General features: G+C 51.3%; 1 long non-coding RNA gene and 1 other non-coding gene across 2 annotated transcripts in view; both read left to right on the top strand.

The window, feature by feature from the left end:
• The window catches only part of LOC102473820 (uncharacterized), a 10,766-nt gene extending 6,075 nt beyond the window's left edge, over positions 1–4,691 (top strand). The window contains exon 3 of the long non-coding RNA XR_337201.1: positions 4,656–4,691. This is a non-coding gene — a long non-coding RNA (uncharacterized LOC102473820). The remainder of the gene's footprint in view (positions 1–4,655) is intronic.
• Positions 4,692–5,840: 1,149 nt separating this feature from the next.
• Positions 5,841–5,907, top strand: LOC114005869 (small nucleolar RNA SNORD109A). The gene has a single exon (XR_003547666.1). It is a non-coding gene; the product is annotated as a small nucleolar RNA SNORD109A (small nucleolar RNA).
• The last annotated feature ends 4,621 nt before the right edge of the window (positions 5,908–10,528 follow it).

Genomic DNA, 10,528 nt, shown 5'->3' on the forward strand with positions numbered 1-10,528 from the left:
GCTGAACTCACCCTCCCCTGGCAGGGAGCCCAGCGTGTGCCCTCTGCTGCCCAGCCCTGAGAGCTGAGACCGCTCGGAGGCTGGGTGCCCACCAGGGCCCGGTGTCCTCGCACCTGCAGCTCACAGGCATCCCTGGGACCGGGGCTCCTGACGTGCGGTCCCGACTTGGGGTTCCCGGCCTTGAGCACAGCGGCTGTTCCTGAGTCCCCTCCCGCTCTGGACTCTCTCCCCGCCCACAGACCCACAGACCCGGAGTTCCCACCCGAGGGCAGCTGTCTTCACTGCCTCTACTCTCCCTGCAGCCCATGAGGGCCCCACCGGCAGGCTCCACCCTTGTGAACAGACTTGAGGGCCTTTCCCGGGAACACCAGGGTGGCCGCCCTGGCACCCTGCCGCCCCTTCCTCCTCCCGAGGACCCTGCGCTCTGCGTCCATGCCGTCGTCTGCCTGCTCCACGGTCCCTTCGCCTTGGCTTCTTACTTACCAAGGGCGTTTTGGCTCTGATCCAGCCTGAGATTCCTCAGGAACGGCTTTTTTTCAATCGAGTTTGAGAAGGTTCAACTGTGCTTCTGGCCTCATGTCCCCCGCCCCCTTTCCTGGTCTAGGTGTTGGCTGGGCGGGTTCCAGACCACTCGCCGTACCTGCCGGTTTGCTGGCTCCTCCCCTGGGTGAGTATGGGTTGCTCGTGCTGATTTGCAGTTTGCCTCAGCGTAGATGACTCCTCTGGCTTGTTTTCGAGGGCTCTCATCCTTTACTCAGAAATAGCTGTTCCACAGTCACACCGTCTACGGCTGGGTAGCGATCTTACCGGCGTGTGCTTGACATACATTGAGGACACATCAGTTTCAAAAGCACTGCTTGCTGGAGAGACGCCGGCAGAGAAGGAGAGCTCCCAAGTGGGCCTTGCATGCCTGCTTAGACTGCTCCTCACCCTCCCGGGCTGGGATCCTGATCCCCAACTAGGGGTTCTGGGGCCCGCTCTACAGTCAGCGAGTCTGCAGAACTGAGCGCTCAGCTCCACGGTCTGGCGTTAGAAAACCGCCATCGTCCCGACCACTTCCTTTATGCCTGCTCAGTGAAAATATGCTTCGTTCCCAAGCTCCGCTCACCCCTCGGGCGCTCTGTGGTGGATCTGCCTTCCTGGGAAGCTCAGGCCTGGACCCAAGGGCTTCTCTTCTGTGTCCGCTCACGTTTGCTTAGCACACCGTGACAGCTCAATCCGCGTTGGGGCACTTATTAGTTCAGCTCATGTCTTTCTGTCACATGTCAGAGTGTGTGAGTGTGAGGGAGACAGAGGAAGGACAAGAGCCCCAGCAGGACCGGGTGTCCCTGCACTTCTCTGTTTTGTCAGGATCCTGGACACTCCGCTGCCTGGTATGCTCTGAGCTGCTCGGACCAGGACTTGAACCCTGGGCAGCTCTCTGAACAGCACTGTGAGATCTAGCTAGCTCTGCACAGCACTCCTCTGTGCTATGACGATGCCCTCAGACAATGTCTTTTATTTTTAGAGATTTCTGCTGTAGTGTTTGCGGCTTGCTGCAGAGACAGAAAGTGAGACAGACAGAAAGCAGAGAGAAATCGCCCCCCAGGAGGGTGGCCACGCCACCATCCCTTCTCCTCCATTATCCTCTCGGGATCTTGGGCACGCACGCACCTGCACCTGGTGTGAGTTTAAGCCACTGGGTTTGAGACTTGAACTGTGGCCCACTACATGGGAGTCCAGCGACGTAACCATTCCACCATCTGCTAGTCCCCCCATACAGTGTCTCTTTGATTAAAGCGTCATTTCCCTTTCTACAGTTGCCATCGGCCCCACGTCGTCCTTCCCACCTGTCCTCGGAAACCTACCGTGTGTTACCACGGTGCCATCACCCTCCATGCGTGCTTTATGATAGACTTGATTTTCTGGCCTTTCTAAAACGTGGACCTCTGCTTGCTTATAGAGATGATGGCTCCTTTTTAATTTTTTCCTGTTTCTTGTGTCATTTTTTAAAAAGAATTCATTTTACTTAATTTGCTATAGGACACATGTGCTTACCAGAGACAGAGAATGATACATTGAAAAAGTAAGCTACCAGGTCCGAGACTCGAACTGCAGTCGGCCATGTGGGTGTCCCGCACCTCAACCGCCACACACCAGCTGGCCCCGTCGTCGTATTTTCACATATCAAAACCTTCTAGTAAGGGCGAGGCCGGATTTCAGTGGTGCAGTTCTGTCTTTTCTGGCTGTATGTGGAGGCCGCTGAGAGTCTGCCTTCGGTCAGGTCAACCCGGAGTGCACCATGTTGTACACGTCTGTTGTACATGTCTGCCCAACGACTCCGCGTGTGCCTCTGTGCGTGCACCTCCTACACTGTCCTGACACTTCAGATAGCGGGGTTTCCTGAGAGGATTTGATTTAAACTTTTTTTTGAGAGACAGAGAGAGATGTTTACTATAGGGTGTGTGTGCTTGCTGGAGAGACACAAAGTGAGAACTCACACCCCCCTGGGGTGGGGATGGCCATGCCGCAATCCCTTCTCCCCCATTCCTCTCTCGGGACTTTGGGCACTCACTCACACGTACCCAGCTTGAGTTTTAAGCCACCAGGTTCAGGAATTGTACCGCGGTCAGCTACGTGGGAGTCCAGAGACATAACCATTATGCCACCTGCTGGTCCCTTGATTTAAAATTCAACAGCTGGGGCCAGCAGGTGTCGTGGTGGTTGAGGTGCTGGGCTCCCACACAGCCAACTGCAGTCCAAGTCCCAGACCTAGCAGCTCTCTCTCTCATTCGTGCACACTTGCCCTAGAGCAAATTAAAAAATAATGAAATTCTTTAAAAAAAAGTAACTGTCTTCATGTATTTTGAATCTTAGGCTAACTAATAATAATTGTTAGCAATTAGTTTCTCTGATGTAGTGTTTAATGTTTTTCTTGTATTTTTTGTAATATATATTTCCAGTTATCTGCTGCTACTTTTTTTGGCTCTTGCAAATAAGTGTATCGAACAGCACTAGGAAAACATGAAGTCAGATCACAAAAATAACAGCACTCTTATTCCGTCTTGTTTGAAAATTCATGAGTCTTATTTTATTCCCCTCATATACCTAGCACTTGACACCCGGGTGGGCCCAGCAGGGGGGCATGACGGCTAAGGTGCTGGGCTCCCACGTGCTCACTGCGGCTAGAGTCCTGGGCCTGGTAGCTGGCTTCTCACTTTCCCTCTCCGTCTCTCTCTGGTGAGCACATACGTCCTATGGCAACATTTTAAAATTAGGTAAAAGTAAATAACTAAAAACATACCTGGCACATAGTAGATGTGCAGTAAATATTTTCTGAGGCTCTTCATAAGCACCAAGCACTGGGCCAGCAGGTGGAGTGGTGGCTACAGGCACTGGATTCCCACGTGGCCGACTGCGGTTTGAGTCCCAGATCTGGCAACTTGCTTTCTCTCTTTCCCTTTCTCTCTCTCTGGTCAAATTAAAATAAGTAAATAACTAAAGTTACAAAAAAAATTTTTTTTAAGAAAAAGAACCAAGCTCTGTGCACATTCTTTTATTGGGAGATTTCATGCAGGTTCCAAAGGAAAATTCTTTGGTATGCTAGTAATGGGAGCTTGGTCTCACTCGTAGCCGCCCACGTATTTGGGAGCATTTGCAGGATAATAACGGCAAGGATGCGCGACAGGCCTGCTGCAGATCATGTGCACGTGCTGCTGCTCCCACCTGATAAGGCGCACTGGTGTGTGAAGTGGCCCATGGTTCTCGCGTGCAGATACGTAGCAAACTCCCTTTCTCTGGGGCCGGCGGGTGGCGCTGTGGGTAAGCTGCTCACTCCCACACGGCTGCCTGTGACTCGGGTCCTAGACCTGATCCCTTGTAAATCTCATGGGATGTGTGCCCACAATTTCTAGAGGAGACTGGAATACAAGGGGCCGTAGGGTGTCTGTTCCCTCTGGGGGTGATTTCTCACTTTCCTTCTCTGTTTCTCTCCAGCAAGTACACGTGCCCTTTGGCAAAAAAAAAAAAAAAAAAAAAACACTGCTCTGTGGGGATAGGCCGCTCGAATGGAAGGAGGCTGTCGCGTGGCTGTCAGACACGCACGTGGGCGATCTCTCTCTTTGAGGCTTACTGATTTAATTTCTGGAGGGATGGGGTCACTGGCAAGAGATCTTCATACCACAGTCCTCACCCCCACCCTGGTGCCTGCGAGTGCCACAGGCATGCCCACGGGCACCCCGGCCTTGCGAGGTGGACCAGGCCCAGGCCCAGAGCCTGCCCACGTGGCTCCCAGTGTCACGTGGCGGTGCCCCCACCCCTCGGGCCACACAGCTTGGTTGCTGACCTCTCAACACCATGTCACTCCCTTCATTTTCCCCTCGCCAGGACCGTCCGTCACTGTTGGCTGAGTCACCTTTAGAATGTCCCATCCAAGGAACGATGGCCGTGTCACTCATTTGGTAGCTCCAAGGATTGCTGGCCGTCCTTAGTAACTCCGGGTGGAAAGAAGGCGTAAGTTAGCGAGGGGCAGGCGGTCCAGCAGCTGAGATGTTCCCGAGGCCCTGAGAGTGCAGGGGCTCCTGTGCGGTCTCTAACTAGGGTGCCCAGTGCCCTTACTTTCCGGGTACTTTGCTGTATTTTCTGCTCTCATTTATGTGCTCTGTGATCTGTTTTAGGCTAAAAGCTGGGATGAGCTGGGATGCTCCCGTGCTTCTGGAAGGAGAGGTAAGAGGCTTCTCTGGTCTCGGGACGTACTTCGCATGCGTCACAGCGTCAGGGCCTGTGAGTTCACGCTTGCAGAGGCTCAGGAGAGACCGTGTGTGCGTGTTTAATTCAATAACGCATGTTCCTGTGGGTGCCCCTGCCTTGTTCGAAGAACCCACAGTACTAGTTCTCTTTAAAGATTCCGGGGGACCAGCAGGTGGCGTAGTGGTTAAGGCACCGGACTCCCATATGGCCGACTGTGATCTGAGTCGTGAATCTGGTGGCTTAAAACTCATGCCAGGCGTGTGCGTGTGTGTGTGTCCGTCCGTCCCAAATCTCAGGAGGAGCAAGGAGGAGGGGCTGTGGTGTGACCACCCCTGAAGGGATGCTTTCTCACGCTCACTCTCTGTCTTTGCAGAGCACACCTGCCCTATGGCGAAAACCCTAAAAAACAACAAAATTGGAATCATTGGCATACTTCCTTTTCCCCACGATTTTGTTGTGTGACAATAATTTTGTACTGGGGGACCAGCAGATGGCATACTGGTTACACTGCTGCACTCCCACATAGTTGACTGCGGTTCCAGCCCTGGACCTGGTGGCCTGAAACTCTCACCAGGGCATGTCCACAATCCTGAGAGCAGAAAGGAGAAGAGATTGGCGCGTGGCCATCTCCCTGGGGGGGGCGTGCTCTCTGCAGTGAGTGCACACGCCCTATGGCAAAAATCTCTCTAAAATGATTTTTTTGTAATGACACATTTTTTTCCTCTTTCCCTGGCACATTCAGAACCGTGGGAGGTTCTCACTCCGTTTGCTCTGTCGCCATGCCGTATGTCATTGGGCTGTCAGAAAAGTCATGACGCTGCTGTGCATAGAAAAGCTTCTCAGGACTTTCCCGACAACCCCGTATTTAATGACCCCTCACTCCTTCCCGTTTTAGTTGACCAAGGTTTTCTTTGCTGAGTGTTCTGATTCTATCTGGTTTCATTGGAAGAGTCTTGGTCAGGTTCTGTCTGGTACCCGTGTGCGTGTTCCGTCATGCAGATACAAACCACAGGGCTGTTCACGCTGACTCGGCTTCGTCCGCAGTGCAGTGGGCGGCCTGCACCAGCCGTGCCTGGCCGTGGGCGGGCTCCCTGTTGGGAGGGTGCTGGTCTGGATCGATGATGAGCATTATTGTCTGAGGATGCTGAGGGACTCATTCCAGATGTCAATCTGAGGTCCAGACGAGGGCCCCTCCAACGGGACAGAGAAGACCCTCCGAGCCGGCTCTGCTCGGTGCCCCTCAGTGCCAGTGGGTACCCGACGGGCACGCCTGTTCTTTCTCAGCATAGGCCGTCGGCGTCCCGTCTGACGAGGCATCCGGATCGCACTCGGTGACCGAGACTTGCTTCGCTGTGCTCACTTTGAACAGGGCACGGGAGGTAATGCTTGGATGTAGGAAAGCTGCTCTCAAGTGGTGAGGGAGGGAGCATGCTCTTCGGCGGTGGTGGGCACTCAGAGTCTTGTCCGTGTGCTGGCAGAGGAGCCCCGCGTGCCTGTGCTAGGCGATGACCAGGCACCAGTGTTCGTGCTGCCTCGCTTTCATTGATTATTTCCTAAGATGGTTTTTGCTTTTCTTCTCTCCCGTTTTGCCAAGGTGGGAGAGGTGCACTCTGGTCCTTCCGCTCAGCCAGCGGTGAGCAAGGCCCCGGCGTCCTTTGCAATCCACACACCGTGAGCTTCGGGCAGTCGTGAGATCTCTGTCCGTCTCCTGAGAGGCTTATTTGAGAATATTTCCGCGATATGTCGTCTTCCCCATCGGGAACCTCACCGAGGTGAATGACACTGCTGAATCCTTGTCAGTTCTTACGCCTGCATGCTTTTATGAAAATGGATAGAAAAAGCCTTATTAATTTATATCGGCTCCCGGAATTGCGAGTCAACCATTCCCGAACATTACTAAGTTCCCTCAGTTGTGTAGTTACTGGGATCGCAGAGCAGATTCTCCATGGGCCAGAAGGCCTTGTGGTCACTCTGCGTTCTCGTTCTTCCAGCGTAATCACTAGGGGTCGGCTTCAGTTTTGTTTTCTGCCTTTGCACACCAAGAGAGGTTGCACGTGGCATGTTGGCTCTGAACAGCACGTGCGAGACCATCCTGGGAGGGAGAAACTGGTGTGACCTGAAATGCTGTGCGTGGTGCTTAGACTGGTGTCCTTGGGACTAGCACGTGGCATGATGGTTAGCTGGACTCCCATGTAGTCACCCATAGTTCGAGTCTCGGACCCAGGGCCTGAAACTCAGGCTGGGTGCGTGTGCGTGTGCAGAAGGAACTGTGGTGTGGCCGTCCCCGGTAGTGACTTCTCACTTTTTGCCCCTCTCTTTTTCTTCGTCTTTCCAGTGAGCGTACCCACCCTGTAGCTAAAATCTCTCTTTAAAAAAAACTGGGGTCCTCATAGCAGGTGGACTGTGCTCTCTTCAGCATGGCATGGTCGGCCAGTCATGTGATAGAGCAGGCACTTCCGTGTTTGCTTACGTGTTTCTGCACGCGTATGCTCCACCTTTCGCTTACACTTCTCTCCGTCGTGAAGTGAGCCGCACGGCTGGAGGTGCATGTCCCGGCGTGTGGCCCCCACGTACTCCAGTGCGTGGCATGGAACTCACACTCGTTTGGAAGCTCACTCGGCTTTGGCACAGGTTGGGCAGGCATGATGCCTGTCCTTCACCCCGTATCCCACCTGCTAAATACTGCAGGTGCGGACAGCCACCGTGAGCGTGTCCATGTCACGTGCACAGCTGTCGCCTCTGGGCTTGAGGGTGAGCGGACAAGGGAATCGAGCCATGGGGGAATGGGATGAGACCGTGGTGGCCTTGGCTACAGGACAGAGCCGAAGCCAGTGTCCAGCTGCTTGCTCAAGGACCTCTTTGCGGGTCCGTGAAAAATTCAAGTCCTCCTTTCCTTTTGAGTTTTTGACACACTAAAACAATATGGCTGCTAATTTTTAATCCTGCTTCCTTAGTTTTTCCCTGTTAAAATCAGAAGATGCCAGCACTTATGCCTGCCGTGGGTCACCCGTTTATTTCCAGGTGTTCTAATGACATGGGAGGAATTCCCCGTGACCTCACAGATACAGCGCTGACACTCCCTCCCTGCTTTGTAAGGACAGAGTGAGTGTCTGCTCTGGCCCAGGGACCGAATTTTCTGTGTTAGCTCTGGCATCTCAGTCTCTCCTCCCATCCGTGCCGTTCCGCAGAGCCGGTCTGTCCTACTGTCCATCACTGTCCCTCCACGTGTGACGTTCCATAGCAATACACTAGGGGTCTTCCGAAAGTGAGAGGCACAGGCGCGATGTGGAAACCTGACACGTCAGCAGGTATTTCACCACAATAATCCTATTTCCGTTTTGTCTCTCCACTCACTTTGAGGCCCGCTCGCCTGCTCTGCAGCCTGCTGACCGGTGGTCTCGGTCTCCGTGACACACCGCAGGTGCACGGGCGTCCTCGCTGGCGTGAGGGATGCCGCGTTTGTCCTAACCAGCCCCTGCTCTCAGGGGAAGGGCTGTTACTCTTTTCTCCTTTGCTATTGCCAGTCGTCATACGTCCGTAACCGGCACACGCCGGCACACGCCGTCACACGCCGTCACACCGATAGCGCTGCTTCTGTTGCTGTGGAAAAACTCCTCCATCTGCTTTGCAGGGAGGGCCGTGCCACCATCCCTGCTCCTCCGTTCTGCTATGGGGACTTGGGGCACACATGTGTCCGGCGTGTGTCTCAAACCTCTAGGTTCAGCCATGTGGGATCCAGCCACTCTAACCACTATGCCAGTGGCTGGCCCCTAAAAACCAAGTTTATAAAAAATGTGAATGAAAACAAAATAAGAAAGAGCTGCCCTGTAAGTGCGGGTGGAGTAAAATACGGAGTTCCAGGTAGTGCGAGGGGTAGACGGGCTCTTGGCGGTGATCTCTGCTCCAGTGTGGGGAAGCGTTGAGACTGCGTGGGGGGACGGTAGCTTTTCCTGTTTCAGATTATCATTATTGTTCTCATTGTTTTCTGAACATTCAATCACTATACATCACTTGGTTTATAAAGAGAATTTACCCAACAGGAAATGCTTCTCAGACCAGTTCAGTAGAGAATAGTGTACATGTTATCAACAGGTAATAACCCATTTCTGTGTCCCCCCGCCCATGCCTCTCAATTTGTTCCCGTGCTATCCTCCTCTCTACTCTTTTCTCCCCTACCACCCCACTCCACACTGTCTTCAGTGTCCATAACGGTTTTCACTGCTTTTATGCCCTCCGATATTTCAGTGCCTACCGTATAGTATGGATACTTGGTAGATACTAAGTGGATACATACAATGTCTCTTTCATAGCCTGGCTTGCTTCACTCAGCAATTAATCTTCCATGTTCAACCACTTTCTATCGAATGCCAGGGGCTTTTTTTTTTTTATGGCTGAGTAGTATTCCGTAGAGTATCTGTGCCACACTTTTTCAATCCATTCATCCATTTGCGGGCATTTGGGTAGGTTCCATGTCTTAGTGATCATGAATAATACTGCAGTAAACGTTGCTCTGTTTGTACTTTCCCAACTAAGGATTCTTCAGTCCTTTGGTAGATACCAGAAGTGGGATTGCTGGATCAATGGTAGTGCTATTTGTACATCTTTGAGGAAACTCCATATTGTTTTCCACAGTGGCTAAACCAGTCTACATTCCCACCAACAGATAGGAGAGTTCCTCTCTCACCACAACCCTGCCACAACGTTTACCACTGTTTATATTTTTAATCTTTACCATTCTGACAGGGGGTAGGGAATCCACATCTCCCTTATGAAAAGGGACATTGAGCATTTCCTCATGCTTTTTGGTTGGTTGGTTGTCCTCCTTAGAGAGATTTTTATTCAGCTCATTTTCCCATCTTTTAATTTGGTTACTCTTTTATTTATTTATTTTTTGACAGGTAAGTTGCTTGAGTTCCCTGTGTGTTCTGGTTATCAGTCTCTTATCTGAGGCAGATTTTGCAAGAATATTCTCCCATTCTGGGGGTGTCAATTCACACAAGTTACTGTGTCCTTTGCTGTACAAAAACTTCTTAATCTGATATAGTCCCACTTGTCTATTTTAGGGATTATTGCCCATGCTTTGGGAGTCTTATTTAATAAGTCTTTGCCTACCCCCAATGTCTCCCAGAGTTTCCCCACCGTTTTTCACCAGTAGTTTTACAGTTTGAAGCCTTAAGTTCAGGTTGTTGCTCCATTTTGAGTTGATTTTTGTTGATGGTGAAAGATAGAGGTTCAGTTTCATCTTCCTGCAGGTGGTTACCCAATTTTTCCAGCACTATTTGCTAAAGAGGTTTCCCATTTGCCAATGGATTGGCTAGTACCCTTTGTCAAAAATCAGTTGGCTGTAAGCTTTGGGGTCTCTATTCTATTCCATTGGTCCACCTGTTGATTTTTGTGACATTTCCATGCTGTTTTGATCATCACAGTTTTATAGTATATTTCGGGGTCAGGAAGTGAGATACCGCCCACTCCACTCTTCTTGTGCAGGATTGCTTTTGCAAAACAGGGTCTTTTATGATTCCAGACAAATTCTATGATTGTCTTTTCTAGATCTGTGAAAAATGTCTCTGGTATTTTGACTAGAATTATGTTCAATATGTAGATTAATTTGGGTAGAATTGCCATTTTGATTATGTTAGTTCTTGCAATCCAGGAACATGGGATGTCCTTCCACCTTTTTGTCCTTTTCAGTATCTTTGAGATTTTCATAGTTGTCTTTGACTTCCTTAGTTAGGTTTATCCCTAGGTATCTTATACAAATTGTGGCTACGGTAAGAAGGAGTCCCTTCTTCAGATTTAC

This window comes from Tupaia chinensis, unplaced genomic scaffold (assembly GCF_000334495.1).
Source record: "Tupaia chinensis unplaced genomic scaffold, TupChi_1.0 Scaffold144682_1, whole genome shotgun sequence".
Classification (NCBI taxonomy): Eukaryota; Metazoa; Chordata; class Mammalia; order Scandentia; family Tupaiidae; genus Tupaia; species Tupaia belangeri.